At 42.7% G+C, this 17,865-nt stretch overlaps 1 protein-coding gene across 1 annotated transcript in view; it reads right to left on the minus strand.

Moving 5' to 3' along the window:
• TTC1 (tetratricopeptide repeat domain 1) overlaps positions 1-9,514 on the minus strand; it is a 237,361-nt gene extending 227,847 nt beyond the window's left edge. Inside the window, exon 1 of the mRNA XM_058677349.1 lies at positions 9,511-9,514. The gene's annotated coding sequence lies outside the window, so the exon portion shown is untranslated. The remainder of the gene's footprint in view (positions 1-9,510) is intronic.
• Positions 9,515-17,865: the final 8,351 nt, after the last annotated feature.

Here is a 17,865-nt window from a genome sequence, read left to right on the forward strand (position 1 = left end):
AACATGGTCCACAATCAGAGAATTACATGATAGAAATCACACAGAGGGGTTTGATGCTCAGGTAAAGCCTACAAGGAGCAATGAAGTTGAGAACCAAAGGCTACATTGCAATTGCAGGACAGAAATATGTCTAGTAGATGGGAAAGCATTTGAAGTATTAGAACCTGCATGTCTAAAGACCATGGGCTAGTTTGGAGCTTGATAATCTCAAAAAACTCAAAGTAATGGAGGTAGAAAGAGCCTGGAATTCAAAGACAAAATGAAGTAGGATTTGGAATAGGGACTAGGTTTGTTGGCCCAGATATGAAGTTTGGATTTTATCCCAAGAGGACTGGGGAGCTATTTACAAGGCTAATGTAAGGACAATGGATAAGGTTGGGGTAAGGCAAGTGTGAGGGAAATCTGATTTAAAGTGTTCTAATCCATCTGAGAAATCCTGATGGCTTGGGCCATATGGTAAAGACAGAAATGGAAGGAGGTGATGAATTTGAGATACATTAAGAAGGACACCTGAATTCTAATAACTAAATGAATAACTTTGGGCAAGCAGTGTTCCCTCTGGGTCTGAGATGCTTTTTAAATATATCAAGTCACTGTTGGTTAAATGCTTGTTGAATGAATAAATTACAGACCTCTTGGCACATGCTAAGATTGATCCATCTGCTGGATGAACCCCCAAGTATCCACAATAGCTAGGGCTGAGTCCAGTCAATAGTGGGGCTAAGAACTCTACCTGGGTCTCCCATGTGTGTGGAAAGAACTCAGTATTTGCATCATCATCTGCTACTTTCCTAATACATTATCAGGAAGCTAAGAAAGTAGAGGTGGAGGCAGGACTTGATCCACACACTTCAATATGCAATGGGGGCATCCGAAGTGGTGACTTAGCCCACTGTACCACAATGCTTGTTCCCCATGATCTAATCTAATCCTCCCCATAGTCCTATATAACTACCAAGGTGGGGAAATTTATTTCTGCACAGAACTCAGATACTAGTTTAAGGCCCAACAGCAAGTGGTGAAAATGACACCAAGTTTGTCCTTTCTTGCATTCTGGTTTTTAAGTCGTTGTGGATTCCAATTTCCCTGTTCCCTGCATTAGTGTTCCAATGCTCCAAATATCCCCACAGCCACCCTCATATTTTCTTCCCTGGATCCCAGCACTCTGTTGATGAGTTTTGACATGAGCACAGAGAACTGTGTGAGGGAGAACCCTGCACCTGGTTACTATAATGAGGCCTTCTCCATCTCCCAGTTTTGCCTGGTTACCCCATTCAGCATGCAAAAAGCAATTATATGCCACAATCAAAAGCACACAAATCAGAGATTCCTTCCCTCTAAATATTTTGACTCACTTGCCACTTATTTGAGCTCTAATCTATATTTACATCTCTGTCTTTCTAAAATGGTTTCAAAAGGAATGGGAGATGAAAGTTTCTTTTTTTTTTTTTTTCTGCACAATTAGCCAGGATTGTGTACTGGAAGTTGATTTTACCCTGGATAATTGCATGGGCCCCTTTCTTCTTGTTGTCACAAATTACATTAATTATGATTTTAGCTGCTGATATTTGGGTTGCCCCCTGTAATGATGCGCAATTGTGAGATGACTTTGAGGCAGGAACCATAACAATAACACAACATTTCCATGTTGGAAATGGGAAGTTGCTTGAATGGGGTACCTAGTACAGGATATAACTTTCATGGGTGTGTGGTTCTAATTTTGCCCCTGTCAATTGTGGAATGAGAAACAAAAAGAAAGAAGGGATAAAAGGAATAAAATATTGTGGGAAAGGGGTAACCCCTGAGTCTGACCTCAAAAGACTGCATCAATAAGCTCAGCACTGAGCACTCAGCTTCTTCCATTTGACAATCACCATTTATTTAAGAACTTGCTAGCAGACACATGCATCATCATCTTCATTTTTAAAATTTATTTATTTTATCTGGAAAGGCAGATCAGATTTAAGGAGAGAAGGAAAGACAGATCTTCCATCCTCTGGTTCATTCCCCAAATGGCTACAATGGCAGGAGCTGAGCCGGCCTGAAACCAGGAGCTAGGAGCTTTTTCTGGATCTCCCATGTGATGCAAGATCCCAAGGCTTTGGGCCATGCCCTACTGTTTTCCAGGCCATAATCTGGGGAGCTGGATGGGAAGTAGAACAGCTAGAACATGAACCAGTGCCCATATGGGATTCTGGCACTTGAAAGGTAAGATTTTCCCATTGAGCCATCATGCTGGGCTCCATCATCTTTATTTTATAAATGAAAAGAAGCTCAGGGAGGTTAAATAGTATGTTCTAACCCACTACTGTGAACGTAGGATTCAGCCCTATGCTATGTGCCCCCAGATTAGACTACTGCTTCTACAAATGTCAGTGTGTTGAGGAAAGTCATCCCAAGTGTCAGGACAGCCAATGATCATCTTTGGAAAACATCTCCGAGCTTGCCTTAATAATCCTAGTCACAACAACTGCCATTGATCTAGCAGTTAAGATGAACCATTGTGGTACTTTACAAATACTTCACATTATTTCATTTAATTCTCTCAGTGTTCCTCACAAAGTGGGTCCTATTTCAGAGATGGAGAAATTTAGGTTTAGAAATAAGAAGCAACAAACTTGGGTCATGCTACTAGTAAGTGGTGGTACTAGGGCTCATTTATTTTCATTATTGCACTCTTAACAATGACTTGGCAATTTCTTTTACCGCTAGAATTTCAGTTGAAGGCATTTCTAGGAGTGTCAAAGAAATGCTCTGTTTAGGAAGTTTTTGCATTTTCTTGTGAATTACATCTTGAGGAGTTCATTCCTCTTTCTCATCTTAAATCCATATGTACCTAGTACTGCTCAGCTGTAACTAGTTATTTCTTGCATTATATATAATTAATTATTCATGAACATTTTTATTGTGCAGGATTTGTCCAACAGTCCATTTCATTGAAGTAAGCAAGTAGAAGTAAGGTGCTTAATAGTTTAAGCACTTTCTACTTCCTTGAACCCTTACAAGACTCTCGAAATAAACACATTTATTATTAACATCCTAGATCCAGGGAAAACCTAGGTTCAAAAACACTAAGCAAATTTACCACATTCAGTAAAGAAATAACTAAGAGAGGGTTTGAATTTAGGTGTTCTGCCTTCAATATAGTTGCTCTTTTCAATAGCCCAAACTGTCTAGAATGTAGTCTGAATTAGGAAAACTCATGCCTCTGAACTCATTCATTCCTTCAGCAATGGGCTTGAGCCATGAGAGGTTATTAGAACAAACCTGTGTTTTGGAGGCCTCCTAGGATGCTTTCACAGCACCCTGTCACCATCCTAACCTAGTATATTATACTCTTTCTTGAGTTTTTCCATTGACCCACCTACCTCTATAATAAAAAAAGTTTCTTGTCACAAAAACCTGGAAAAAACTTTTATGTCAAATGTGAATTCACTTCACTAACCAGTTGGCTATGAAATTTGTCCAAATATGATAACACACTTAATATCCCTATCTGTATGTGGGGCTAATAATTCTTCACATTAATACACATGTCCACGTACATTCCCATTTCCTAGATTTTACTTCACTTTCAAGAAATTAAAATATATACTCTCAATTCTTGAGCATTTACATGTTGGGAATTAGAGTTTTGCACATGCAAGTTGTGGTCTATCCTTATAACACCTCTATAGAGTAAAAGCATTCCACAATCTGTATGCTAAGGACTTGAAAGTAACATTCACACATCCAGGAACTGAAGGAACTCATTTGAACCAAGAGCTCAAACCCACAACTCCTTCCTTCTATAAAGAGGGATAAAATGTTTTCTTTTCTCAAGGCAGAAAATTAAACCACGGGGTCAAAAGGTGTGGCCAAGTTTACTTATCAGCAGAGTAAGCAGAAGAACCTGGTGGCTTTACGAATGGGGGCCAGTAGCTCTGTTTTGCTTCTGTTCAAACTCACAAAATGTGGAGACCTGGAACTGGTGGTACTGTGAAGGACTGTTAAGATGGCGCCTCCATGTACAGCCCCCACAGGTCTGTCAAGACCTGGATGTACCCAGACAGTCCCCCTTCCTGCTGTTTCTGCCCTCTGAGTGAGTTGGCTGGCTCTGTGCTTGTGCCTGTGCCAGGCCAGCAATTTACAGCCCAGGCTGCCCTCTCTCCCCTGGGGAAGCCCTGCCACACCCTCCTGACCCTAGACTGTGGCCTGAGTTCTCCAGAACCTGTCTTGTCCTTGCTGGCAAGGTGCCAGTAGTGAGTGGAGTGGGTTAAGACCAGTAGAACAAGTAGCTTGCTTGATTCTGTGCTCTGAACTTGGCAAAGAGAATCATTTGGGGCAGTTTAAGTCCCAGTGACCAGTCTCTCTGAAACTTTCAGGGATTTTAGATTTTGCCTTGGCCATGAATAACCCCCTGATGGATCTGCAGATGTCTCCATTGCCAAAAAGTCCAAGAATCACACAGAACCATCCCCCGTGGAGACCCCTGGCCCCAGAGCTCTGCATGCAGCAATGTATCCTTTGGGCGGTGTGCATCCCTTGGGAAGGTCATCTGAGGCTGAAAGGGTGGCTTGGGGAAAGCAGCAACAACCTCCCAAGAGGTAAGGACTATCCTGTACTTCAGCTTACTCCTTGTCCCTTCTTTCCCTTCTTACCTCTTTTATAGTTTCTCCTGTCACACAGGTGATAAAAATTTCAGGTCTAACTGATCAGTTTTTTGCTGTTGGAGAACTAACCTCTTCTTGCCTCAGTATTTTAAAAAATCTATAAAATAAACATAATAAAATCTTTGCCATTTCTAAGTTTCTGAGTGTAGCAAATGACAAGCACTTTATAAATGACCCTAATGACCCTAATGATGGTAATTTAGTATTACTGTTTTTGGCAATGTAAGAGAATCGGCTAAAGGGATTTTACTTTATCTCTAAGAACATCAGGTATGCCACTACAGACCAAGATGTTTTGGAGAAAAGCTCTTCATCAAGGCTCCAAAAGCTTCTAAGAATAAAAATATGGGCATTGAATCCATGGGAAAACATTGCAAGAAACTGTGAAAGGATCAATCAGAGTAAACTCTTTGAGTATTAAGATCTTTCCATTCCTTTGGGTCTCTCTATGTCCCCAAATACAAATCTCTGTCTTTAATCTGTCATTGAGCAATGTACACACATTCACAGACTATACACCCCTTGGGTCCTTTGGCCTTGAGGAGAGCAGAAAAATGGATAACAATTTTTTTTGACCGAAGTTCATGATAAAATCAGAAATCCACTGTGATGATAGGAGGGCTCGGGGCCCATGTCAGCAGAACACCATGTAAGCCAACGAACCAACGAAGCTGCCCCCAAGGACATGTCGGAGGTGCACGAGTTCATGGGTACAATTTCCAGGGAAAGTTGGAGTATTTGCACTCAGATTAGAGTCTGCTCACATTGCCCCAAACTGTATTCTCACATCCAGCTCTTTGCATGTCATGTACTAGCAGTAGAGAGCTGGATCCTACAACTGAGAGCTCAGAAAGCTCAGTCTCCAAAGTGGAGACCTTTATAAGGCCAGGTATGAGGGTGCTGAAGTATCAAATGCTGGAGACAACAAGAAGGATGCACATTCAAAAATGTTCCCTCTCAGCGTGCTTTGCAGGGCTGGGTTGGGGTTGGTGGTGGTGGTGGTAGTGATGGCAGGAAAGTGAGAAAAGAGAAGGAAAAAAAGAAAGGAAGCCTCTGATCTGAAATTTACAACCTTCTCCTGAAGAATCCTGCATCTGGAATTCATTCCCTAAAGCAGAGAGCCATGGATCAACTCTCTCCTAGGATCCTGTCCTGCCACCCTAAGATGGGGACTGCATGCAGGCAGTGCCTTGAGAGGAACTGATAGAATTTTTTTCTGATAAATATTCCTGCCGAAGTTAGTTTTCAAGCCATGGTTCATAAATATACAGTATCCCAGTGAAAAAGTACAGAATGTCCTCCTGGGGTTGACAAGTAAATAGTTTCATAAATAACCCTCTTGACACGTGCAAGATGTTAACATTTTTGAGGTTTCAGGGCAGGGGCAGCCTCAGATTTAATTGCTCCATTCTGTCTGGAACCACAACTGGACTTGATGTTACCTCTCAGGAGCCCTTGGGGATGTTTTTCTTGGCTTGGGAGGCCTTGGGCTGCTTGTCAGCACCGAGTGCAAAGACCTCTTCACAAAAAACGCTGAGCCTGCACAGAGCACTACACAGGTGAGTTTGACCCTATCAATCACCACTGAAGTGGCCCACCAGGGATATTAAGCAAAATTCAATCTCTTGTGCAAGACAAGGACCATGCACAGCCACAATACTGTTTTCAAATGATGACACCAGACTAGGAACCAGTTTTGATTGTTTTTAGAGCAGTAAACTTTGTACAGATCCTTGAGTGGGTTAGATCCAACATCAAATCGGTATGATTTCAGAGTCAGAAGCACACTGGAGCTTTTAACAGTTAGTGGGAGACGCTGAATCGTCTCAAAGGTGTGTTTTATGTGATCTTGATCACGTTTCCAGAATTCCACCTCTGAAGTATACTCAGTCCAACCTATTCACATGCAGAATGTGAAAACACTACACTTTTGAGTTCCTGGATCATTATTTATAAGGGGATTCAAAGTTTCCCAAGCACTCCCACATTCACAGTATCACTGAACTCTAGATGAGCCCCGTGAATTGGTCCAGGCAGATAGCACCATTTCCAATTTGAAGTTAGGTGACAAGAAGATTGCTAACCAGGCCTTCCGGTAGTAAATGGCAGTCATTTGACTTTGGGACTTTGGGACCTTGGTCTCTTGACACTATGTTAACAAATGGCTTGGCTTATCAGACATGTCAGGAAAACAGAGAGTAGGACCTGGAGGCAAGGAGCCCTGGAAGCTTTTGTTGGGGGATAAAGAAAGGAGGGTTCTGGGCCTGCTAGGAGTTTTGCTTCCATGGAAGGCCAGCAGATATCAGATTGTCCCTATTTATTAGCAAGTACCAGGGATACAACCAGGTGAACCAGGCCACAGCTGATGCTGGGGAGACACAGCATCACCGCCACTGTGTTCTGAGGTGTGGTGGCAGCCCTCCCAGGCCTCAGGTGCAGCAGCCTGATCCTGAAGACGGTTCCAAACTCACCTCTGATGAATGGCAATTTTCAAAATTAGAAAAAACAGTTTAAATCTCTCCATTTTCTCTAGATACATTTCTGTACATTAACTACAAAGGTCCAAGCCAGTTTGAAGCAAAAATTAAGAACCATAGGAAGAATCTCTGTCATCGAACTGCTGAGCCATGCACCACACCCCTAAGCTGAGCCTTGACACATGGAACAGGTGTATTGAGTGGGCTGGACGATGTCAGGACAAATGGGAAATGGATTTCTTTTTCCCCCAAAGTGCTAGACTCCCAAGTGCACTACAGACTTCCTAGAGCCACATGAGGATATGTTGGACAGATCCAAAACTTCTCACCATTTTCAGTTAATGACTGTTTTGGTCTCTCATATTCAAATTCAGGGATAAAATGGTCCCTCAAAGCTATAGCAAAACTGCAGCCACCCTCTACCCCCATCTCATTCAAAGTTCCCCTAGCCCTAAATTTAATATATGGAGATCTATAGTGCGGGTTGAGAGACCCATGACATTTTTTTTTCCACTTACACTGGCGACCATCTATGGCTGGCTCTATGACAAAAGAGGATAGGATAGGGCTAAGCCAGTGGAGGTGGTGAGAATCAATCAGAGAACAAGAGTCTCTTTCTCTCTTTTTAAAGATTTATTTATTTTTATTGGAAAGGCAGATATGCTGAGAGGAAGAGAGACAGAGAGGGAGTTCTTCCATCTGCTGATTTATTCCCTAAGCAGTTGCAACAGCCAGAGCTGTGCCCATCTGAAGCCAGGAGCCAGGAGCCAGGAGCCTCTTCTGGGTCTCCAAATGGGTGCAGCATCCCAAGACTTTGGGCCACCCTCCACTGTTTTCCCAGGCCACAAGTAGAGAGCTGGATGAGAAGCAGGGATATCAAGATTAGAACTGGCACCCATATGGGATCCTGGCATGTGCAGGGTGAGGACTTAAGCCCCTAGGCTATCGTGCTGGGCCCAGAACAGGAGGCTCTTATATTTGAAATGCTGGAATGGGTAGCTGCTGCCTCCTTTGGAACAGGGGTCTGCTGCTAGCTGTCACAGCACACTTGAAAAATCTCCAAAGTCCCAAATAGGTATTCAGGCTGACCTTCTGTGTTACTCCTTACCTTCTGTCCTAGTTGTCAGTTCTACAAGATATCAATTCTGGGTGCTCATCATGAGGGCTTAACGGCACCGGTAGCTTTCTCTTGACTCATGGAAAACTCGCAGGTCTTGCTTGCTAAATGAACATAGGGCTCTTGTCTACTGAACTCCACCGCTGCCTTGTGGCAGTAGGTGGCTTCATTCTTTTCTCTTGCTTTTAAGAATCAAGCTTTGAGGGTCACAAATGCCAACATGTGCATGTCATACTACAAGTAGTATCTTCTTACTGCTTTAAGCTTTGTCCTATGACAACACTGAATCTGGCCATTCCTCTCTTTTGTAAAGACCTGGCCAGGTGTGAAGGCTGGCCTTGGTGCTTCGAGGCACCACCAATCTGATTCTCCTCTCACACACTTGGTTAATAGGGTGTACCTTCTCCTTCCTTATCCCTGAACTACAGAGAAGACATACAACAGAATCCCTTTGTAGTCACTCTGAAGTACTTTTAGACCCCATTCTATCACTAGTTAATAAAAATATCATTGTTGGTCTGAGTCTTTCTACTATCTTGTTGATTAAATATGTCTGAGAAAACTGGTCCCTTTGTGGGACATACCAGGGCACTTACTTTCTACTGGATTCCATGTGGGTGTTTTAATTGAGTTTTAGAGATAGCAGGAATTCAGTTTAACATTCAATTAATACAACTCAACCTTAAAGTAATTCCTGTCAGCTGGGTCTAGTTATTCCCATTTTACAGATGAGGACATTAAGGCTGGGAAAGTTCACTGATTTGTCAACACATAACAAGGTGGTGGAAGAGTCTCATCTATGTTTCTGTGTTAGTCAACCTCTTAATGTTACAAGTAAAACATCTGAAGGAAGTAAAACATCTGATTTAGGCTCACAGTTTTGGAGGTTCACAGTCCTAGGTTGGCAGCCTCACTAGTCTGGTCCTTGAGGAGAGTATAAACTGGGAGTGCCAAGCATGTACACAGACATAATCACATGATGAGTTAAGAAGAAGCGAGACAGGGAAGTCACTCATTCATGTGTTCTCTCCTTGTAAATCTACCACAATTGGATCACAGCAACCTAAACCAATCACTTCCTAAAGTCCACAGCTTGAGGAATGATAACCGATTTAAATGTCTACCCTTAACCCACTATTGACATAATACTTTGAGTACTATGTATCAAATACTTGTGCTTTTAGATCCAAACTAATATTCAAGTCATAGCAGTCTGTCTGACCCCAAACCCAATGCCATTTCATGGGAAGTGAAGGCAGTGAGAAAGCCCGCAGACACAGCTAAAGCAATCTACGGGAAGCATCATTTCTCAAGTTTTCATCCCATTCCTAGTTGTTTCCTTTTAAGTGATCATCATTTATTAGCCTAAAAACCAATATACTAAAGCCCTGGTTTGGTTGTCTGTCAGCAATGGTGAGGGCTGAGTAGCTTAATTTACATCTTGTGAAAACTCAATCACACAGGCTTTAATTGACATGTACAAATGACCCTAGTGACGGTGAACAAGGCAAGTACAAAGAACAATGTCATTGCAGCTGACAATGGAAGTATGATTAAAGCACATGCTAACCAATATTCCCTATGTGATGCCAGCTGTCTTACTGATCTTCTATTATAGTCAAATTAATAACTCTACTCCACTTGTGAACACAGATTTTCCCCTTTCAAAAGACATTCACATTTGTGTTCACGTTCATGTGTCCCCTGCAACAAAGCAGTCATAACAAGGACTGTATTACCAACGCATTTTCCTATAAGAAACCCAAGACCCATAGAGATGAATGAATTTCCACCTCTCCCCATTAGGTGAGTAGTAGAGACAGAAAAGGACTACCAATCTTCTCCTGCAGATACCTTTTGTGCAAGCGAGACTCTTCAAAAGGGCAGTGTATTTAAGAGAGGTATCAGAGAAGCAAGTGTCCTTGGCTACCTATGACACTGGAGTTCCTACTGGGCTGCTTTTGTGGGCAGACAAGAGAGCTCTTTCCATCTGCTTGTATCTTGCTTTTGTTCTGTTTCCTGGTCTGTAGTCTTGCTGTGCACATTCACTTCCGTGCATTTTTTTTTAAAGAGGGAAGCAGAGATAATTCAAGAAGTCCAAGCTGATAGGAAGTCTCTGCAAGATAATTTGGTTTTGAAAAATTATTTGAGAAGCAGAAAAGCCAAGAAATAGGCAGATAGAAAGGAGCTCCTGTTTGTTGGTTCACTTTCCAAATGCTAAGTGATCCTGAGTCAGGGCTAAAGCCTGGGGCTGGATACTTAATCCAAGTCTCCCATGAAGGTGGCAGAAACCCAACTGTCTCCATGGGTGCTTATGAGCAGGAACCAGACTGAGTGAGTAGCAGAGTCAGGCACCAAGTGCAGGCTCTCTGATATGAGATACAGATGTTTCAACCCCAAGGTCAACTGCTAACTGCCCCCCCCCCCCCAACCAACATGGACATTCTTGATCCTGTCCTGTTTTCTAGGGGACTTGAAAGCACTGGCTTCTACTTTCTCTTTTGAACCACACTGACAGAAATTTCAATAATGATACACTGTTTTTAAGGAAATAGATTTATTTCATTTACTTGAGAAATGTATGTGGGAGGGAGGTGTGGCAGACAGAGATTGTTTTCCACCTGCTGATTCACCACCCAAATTTCCATAACAGCCAGGGCTGGACCAAACTGAAGATAGGGGCTTGGAATTCATCTGGGTTCCTCACATAGACAGCAGGGATAAAAGTTCTTGAGTTGTCACCTGCTACCTCACAGGGTGCATATTAATGGCAGGGTAGAATGGAGAGCTTAGCCAGAACTCAAATTCAGGCACTCTGCTATAAGTGGGACATCTTAAACTGCAGCTTAATGCTACCCCATAATACTTATTTGTTGGGCACCTATTATTTGCTAGATGTGTAGTAGGCATTTTTTCTACATACATTTCTCTCTGTTGCTCACTCCGGTCAACAGAAAAAGAAGTGTTTCAGGTCCTTAATTTGTTGTCCTAAACCTTTAAGGTCAGATGTGTTTCAGAATTCAGGATGTTCTTCAGTTTATAGAAAGGTCACATGGGACACATATATTATTTAACAGCCTTAGCAGAAACTGAGGAGCCTCCTCAGCTTCTGTTAGAAACATCTATGTTTCTGTGGGTACAAAATGCCCCTTGTAAATACAGGTCAATCTTAGCACCCAAAGCAAGGCCTGCCACACTTTAGAAGAAACATGTCTTTCAAAGCTCTTTGCTCTGTAGAACTTTAGATGGGGAACTATGGATCTGCATTCTTATGCCTGTTCTACAGATATAGGCAATGAAGTTCAGAGTTTCTCATCTAAGCCACCTGATTGGTAAGTGACAGAGCCCAGACACAACTCAGGCCTGAGGAAAGCAATTACTATGTTAACTGTGAAGCCCCCATGTCTCTGAGTATCATACATGGACATTCGTACCAACAAGCAGCTGCAACTTCTATTTGCAGAGGATGGTGGCAGTGGCAGTGCTGGAATGTCTTGATCTGGTTTCCAGAATACATACAATCAACTTTGGGCATTGTCTGCTCTAAATCTTTGTTATTAGGATATGGCTGATGGGCCAGCAATGTTGGTGTCACCTGGGGCCTTGTTAAAAATGTAGGCTCTCGGCTCCCTTAAGTCCCACCGAATCAGAAATGTACAGATTTTTAAAAAGGGTTATTTTTATTGGAACAGCAGATTTACAGAGAGAGAGAGAGATCTTGCATCTGTTGGTTCACTCCCCAAATGGCTGCAATGGCCAGAGTTGAGCTGATCTGAAGCCTGAAGCCAGGAGCCAGAAGCTTTTTCTGGGTCACCACATGCAATGCATGCAGGGTCCCAAGGCTTTGCACCATCCTCTGCTGCATTCCCAGGCCAAAAGCAGAAAGCTGGATGGGAAGTGGAACAGTGGAGACATGAACTGGCACCCATATGGAATCCTGCTGTTTGCAAGGGAATGATGAGCCAATTGAGCCATCATGCCGGGCCCAGAAATGCATGTTGACAACTTTCTCTACAAGTTTACTGGCACGGTTCAGGTTGAACAGCTGTGGCCTACATTAGAATGATCTTGTCCAATTCTCACAACAACCCCAGGAGAAAGGCACCATTGTCATCTTTAGACAGCTATAATGCTGTCCAGAGAGATGAAGCAACTTGTCCAAGTCAAAATCATACAAATGGTCGGGTCAGTCTGACTTCAGGGCTCAAGCTGTTCAGCTCTGTGCTGTTCTGTGCTCACAGTCAGGAAATGGAGCCAAGAATATTCCTAGAAGCTTTAGTGGTGCCTATTCTTCTTAATCAGCAAGGAAATAGATAGAACGCAAGCTGCAATGGAGCTCTCTCTCCACTATCTCCTGCGTGTCCTTTCTCAGCTCTTTCACCTGACTCTGGTACAGGAGCTACTGGTACCTGTTTTCATTCTCCTGCTGAGCAAATAGTCACGATTTCACTTCCTTATGCCTCTTGAATTCTAGAAAAGGTCAGGAGACTTGTCTCAGCCAATGAAATGTGTGGAAAAGAGATACATATCATTTATGAGCAGATGCATTTAATTGCCAGTGAAGCATCCCCTAATCCCTGCCATAGGGATCTTGGAAGCACAGGAGATGTAACCCCTTGGTTAGCCCTGGGTCCATTAGTGATTTCAAGGAGCAGAGTCCCTATTCACCCTGGAAACACAGCATGAAGCTAAAATAAGTCTGTGTGGGCTCTGGGGAGTTGTTTGTTACCTGGCATAGCCTGGCCTATTCTGGCCGATTTTCTGACTCATCCTCCTTTCTTCTGGAGGGACTGATTGATGCTGCAGGAATGGCAGCCAGCAGCTCCGTGGGTGGGAAAAATGTACCTGCTTTTATGTGCCCAAGCTAATAGCCTCTTTCTCCTCACTGCTTGTGAGAGTCCGCCTCGTTCTCCTTCTTTCTCTCTCAGTGCCAAATTTATTTCTGATTTGTTTTCCTTGTTGAACCTCTACAACTCCTTATTTTCCAGGGCTATTTTTAGTGGCTTCATTTTACCCTGAAGGAAATAGTTCACATCTTGATGCCCAGGGCTTTTTTAGCTCTTTTTAATGGGAGAGGATAACACAGATCAACAATTCTTTCTACCACCATGTCATTTCCCCAAGAGGCTCAAAGAACAAAATGTCTCCACAGAATGAGTTTTGGATCTCAGTTCTCCAATCTCCTCATTGTGCATGCTCCTCCCAGAATTGCTTCTTTCCTTTGAAGGTTAAGTCAATCATGTCATTTCCTGAACTAGTCTTTGGCAGTGGGGTTCAAAAATCCAAGTCTTTTACATTCTTTCAGTAACCTACCTATAACTCAAAGACATGTCTTTGGAACGTCTTGGTCTGAGTCCGCACCCTCTATTCTGTTGCAATTCATTTCTCCTTATCCCAAAGTCATCCATAATGAGAAATATGAAAAACTACACTCCTCATGGATTTTAATGACAACTTCACTTGCAGTTGCTACAACTTAGCAGAAACCCAGATGTCCTCCAGTGGCTAAATGAATAAACAAGCTGCGGTGCTTCCAGATTATGGAATATTATTTAGGACTAAAATGAAATAAGCTATAAAACCATGCAACGATATAGGGAATCTTAAATGTATATTATGAGGTAAAGAAAGGCAATCTGCAAGGGTTATATATATGGTATAGTTTCAATGACATGACATCATGGAAAAGACAAAACTTTGGGGACTGTAAAAGGATCAATAGTTGGCACACATAGGAAGGGAGAAATAGATGTAGCACATGAGTTTCTTGGGCACTGAAACTTTTCTGTATGATACTGTAACAATGGACATATACATTTTTCATTGTACCTTTGTCACAACCCACAGAACATTCAACACCAAGACTGAACCCAATGGGAACTGAGCCTGGGGTGATTATGATTTGTCAATGTAGTTTCATCAAAAATAAAGCTTTACCACTATGGTCAAGAATACTTGACAGTGGTAAAGGCACTGATGTGTATGTGTTGGGGACTGGGGTTGTAAGAACAATGTCTACTTTCTGCTTGATTTTGCTGTGAACCCAGAAATACTCTAAAAAGTAATATCTACTGAGGAAAAAACAAAGCAGCACTGCCCTTCAAACTTAAGAAATTGTGTTACCTTGATCATTAGCAAGGCAGAAACTGAGCACTATAGTTCCTCTATAGATTTGCCATTTGCTACTCAGTGTTTTCTCTTTTACAAGGAGTACCAACTGAGACAAAAATACTATTAGGGCATAGCATAGCCTCAGTCAGATGAGGATGTTCCAAGGCTACGGTCTGCAAACACAAAGATGATCCAGACCCTGTATGCAGAACAGAGTGATCCATGTCTTCTACAGCAGCCTGCAGCCTGACTGACACTCAGGCACTCTGTCATTTCAAGGGGACATCAGGGAAGTTACAGCTTTGGATCCTGTGAATTTTGTTTTTTTGAGGGATTGGGGGATGGTTCACAATCATGATGGAGATCTGCTTGTGGAGGTCAAGAAGAAAGATAGGCTTCAGGAAATCAAGCCAAAAGTATAGCATGTAACTGATAGAATCTGAGTGTAAGGCTTCCAAGCAGGAGTTGGGAAACACATTAAATCCAGAATACAGAACATCAGAAGTCAGACAGCTTGAGCCATTGATTGGAGAAAGGAGCTCTTGGCCAGAGGAAAAGCTTTTCATTCACTTCTATAGTTGAAGCCAGTGTGGAATTGAGACATCCACCATAGGATCTGGAGTGGGAATGTGAAAGTGGTGGAAGACAACTATAGTGGATGGAAAGTCCCGAGAGGTATAAATGCTCTTGCCTCACACCTGAACACCTAAGAGTGAGCTGAGCCGGTTTCCACCGAGATTTCCAGGAAATTGACTGCTCAAATGAGGTTCACCCAGCCCTAAGAAGGCAAAACAACTCTGAAAGACAGAGAAGTGCAGTTGTCTTCCTGCAACTGCACCTGTGGAATGCATAGAATTTGCTCTCTTTATATTAATAACAATTCTTTAGAAAAGATGGCAAAGGAAATGAGTGGCTCCATTAGGCCATAGCACTGTCTTATGTTTATTACCCCAAAGACACTCTTTTAGTCCCAGTTCTATTTGGGTTTACTAGCCATTGAAACCTTTCCCTTTGGTACAGCTTGTGAATATTTTAAGAGAACATCTGCCAACACTTAAAATGAGTACAAACAAAAGGATCATCTTAGTTTCTAGATAGCCATGAAAATGTAACTGACAAGCTTACATTTCCTGAAAGAAGCAGAAATCTGTTGGATGAGTGTTTGTAGAAAAGAAACACACTGATGGTAATGACAGCAAGTTATACTACTACTATTAGTAATACTAACAATGAAAAAGATGTCAGCCACTGCTGAACTTCCTAGACAAGGTCAAAGATTTGCTGCTGGGCAGGTATGGTCTGGAAGCAAATTTACTGGATTCTCTTGTGACTTTCCAGCTTTCTTTTGTATTATAACCCATTTTCAGCATAGGATCTGGCATGATTTACACTGTAGTTTGAAAATATCAAATGTCAATGCGATGCCTGTTTGGGGGAGTTCTCTGGGACCATTGAAGTTTAAAGCTGCTGATGCTGCACTTCAAGGTTGAGGGTACTGGTTGAGGGTTAAGGAGTGGAGACAGGCTGGCTGATGTTGGAGACTTTCCTATGGTCCTTAAAAGCAGCCAAGTGAAAGGGGAAAAAAAAACTTTGCAAGCTGCAAGGAATCATTAGATGCCAAAACAAATTATTTTTCTTATTATAGGTGGCCAAGAGCAGATGTTGACAACAGAGAAAGTTAAGAAGGAGCTGGAGGGCCAAGGCCAGGTGGTGAATGATTATCAATTCCCAAGTGTATGAAGTATTGTATGCAGATATTGGGAAATAGTTCTCCTTAAGAGTTACCAAAACCAGGAAAATAAGCACGCATGGCAGCAGAAGGAAGTGAGACTATAGAATAGTGACTGCAGCAGAGGATAGGTTGTAACATGCATTTATGCAGTCATTAGCAAATATATACTGGGCACATAACTATGTAGCTGCTCCTGTGCTAGGCACTGAGAAGCCAAAGATAAAAGACAAACCCTTTGGCCCCAACTGACCAACACAGTCATGAACTTGAGGCATTGTAAACTCCTTGAGGGCAGGGGCACATTAGCCAGGTCATGACATCCACAAACAGGCCCTCCCCCGGTAGATGCCCCATAGATGTATGTTATATGAACTAAGATTGAATTAAGATCAAACCAGTACAGAACTCCAAGAAGTCAGCCAGTAACCATAGGTCTTGATATCAAGCACAGGTCCTGGGATCTGGCCTGGGGTTGACTGACTTCTGCCTGGAGGCTGAAGGGTGGCTGCTGTGATAGATTCTGCTTAGTTTTCAGCTTGAGCCCTTGGTGTGCTGTTTTTGAAGAAAGTGACCTAGTCTCCGGAGAAAGCCAACATTCACAAGTCAGACCTGAAAAACCTCTACCATCCTCCAAGTTCTCAGGTTTGAGCTTTTCTATTTAACTGTATTGGGTCACCAGGCATTGGCTGTTCCAAGAACACAGAACACAGCTTCCAAAGAAGATACCTTTTTTGGAGCTCTCCTTCCCAAATCTTGCCGACTTAAGTCAAAACAGTGCCCAGCAGTGTGACTGATAACTGCATATCGTCCAGCAGCATAAGTCATTTAGTCCTAAAAAAGAACTACAAGCCTTCCATTTCTCTGCCTAGCCTCAGGGAGGGGCGGGAAGAGATGCAGGGAGCACAGTGGCCAGAGAGTTCCTCACTCACCATCTGCATGTAGCTGTGAGTTCCCTACATGGGGGTGAGGGAAAAGCTCTGCACATGTGAACCACAGTCTCTCTTGTTGTGCACCCCGAGCTCCTCCCTATTCCTGTGAAGCCTAGGGGATGCCTCTCATACACAGGCCTTTCTGGCTGGCAGAGGTCCTCCCTGTTGTTTTCCCCTACATCTCAATAAACCCTTCTCATCTCATATTTGTCGAACACAATCACAAAAGGACCACTTAATTAACAGGCTGCCATGGTACGGGGGATGATTTGGAAGCTTAAAGCCATTTAAGAAACCTCACACTGCTCTAGGCGACAAAAACAGTGGGATGCGCCATCTGGGAGGGAGCTTCCCCTGAAACAGGTGCCAATGTTTCCATGATTAAGCAGCTAATATTATAACACCATAGTATGTTGTGCTGTTTGCTGCAGAAAGGCAGCCTTCAGAGTGTGAGTGTTCTCAGGCTTCACCAAAATATTTGCTTTGGCTAGTGGCCTTGGCTTACTCTTCTTTGGTATCTACTTTTCCAGTTGAGCCAAGGCTGGGCTCAATTGAAAGGAAAAATTCTCAGTCAAAACTTTGGGAATTTGTTGGCTATGAATATGAAATGTGGTCAAAATGTGGTCACTGCATGCCACAAGGACCACAGCAGGTAAAGTCACAGTTCCAATGGTTTGTTTCAAGACTAACTGATTCCTGACACCCAGGCTTGTATACTATGGCAGAACAGAATAGATTTAGGCTTTCCATTATCTCATTTCACTTTGACATTTGGCTGCAACTACTTCATCATTCAACTGGCTTTTTATTGAGCAACTACCATGTGCCTGGTCTTGTACTAGCATTC

The sequence above is a fragment of the Ochotona princeps genome, chromosome 19 (assembly GCF_030435755.1).
Source record: "Ochotona princeps isolate mOchPri1 chromosome 19, mOchPri1.hap1, whole genome shotgun sequence".
NCBI classification, from domain to species: domain Eukaryota; kingdom Metazoa; phylum Chordata; class Mammalia; order Lagomorpha; family Ochotonidae; genus Ochotona; species Ochotona princeps.